Source organism: Pundamilia nyererei, unplaced genomic scaffold, assembly GCF_000239375.1.
Source record: "Pundamilia nyererei isolate P.nyererei 1_Seehausen unplaced genomic scaffold, PunNye1.0 scaffold00004, whole genome shotgun sequence".
NCBI lineage: Eukaryota > Metazoa > Chordata > Actinopteri > Cichliformes > Cichlidae > Pundamilia > Pundamilia nyererei.
Window position 1 is genome coordinate 6628504 of NW_005187405.1, and position 787 is coordinate 6629290.

Genomic DNA, 787 nt, shown 5'->3' on the forward strand with positions numbered 1-787 from the left:
GACTTATCTTTTCCCCGGAGTCTACCACCTACCATAAGAAAGCAATGAGCCAAGAGGAATGGATAACAAAAAAACAACAACATATAGGTATCATTACTAGTTTTCTTATGGAGGCTGAAATATTAAGGAAGATGAATTATTAATGATAACTGAGTAGTAGAAGGTTTATTATTGCAACTTCACAGTTTTACATGTTCCAGATTGCGAGCACAATAACTGAATAATACTTGAACATAAACATAGATTAGCCAATTATCCTATAAAAAAGAGAAGATATGATATACAGCCAAGCAAACACTTACAAGAATATAGATCTATAAAACAAAAAAACAAGAAAAATATTTTATAAATATGACATTTTTACGAAATGGAAAATGATAAAAATAAACAGCAAAAAGTGGAGTTAGATTTTTATTTAACAAAAAACAAACAAAAGACATTGTGTTTCAAACAAAATGAGCTGTGTTTATTTTTCTCCAACTTAATGCTCTGACTCTGATAATAATGCTTGTCAGAGCTGTCTTACTTTGCTTGGGATCTGTAATGTGATTAATGATTACAAGGAAAGCCTCTACTTTTAATTACATATAAAGTATGAGGACCAAATGTGACACTAATCCAAAAATAACAAGGCTGCATTTTCTTCTTCTCACCGCCAATTCACTGCGATGACCTCACATAATTGGTTGACCCTACCAACATTTCCTTAACTTCATGTACTGTGGGCTGTACAATGTATGCCACATGCCAACACTGTTCCTAAATCATTTATACAGGGTGCAGATGT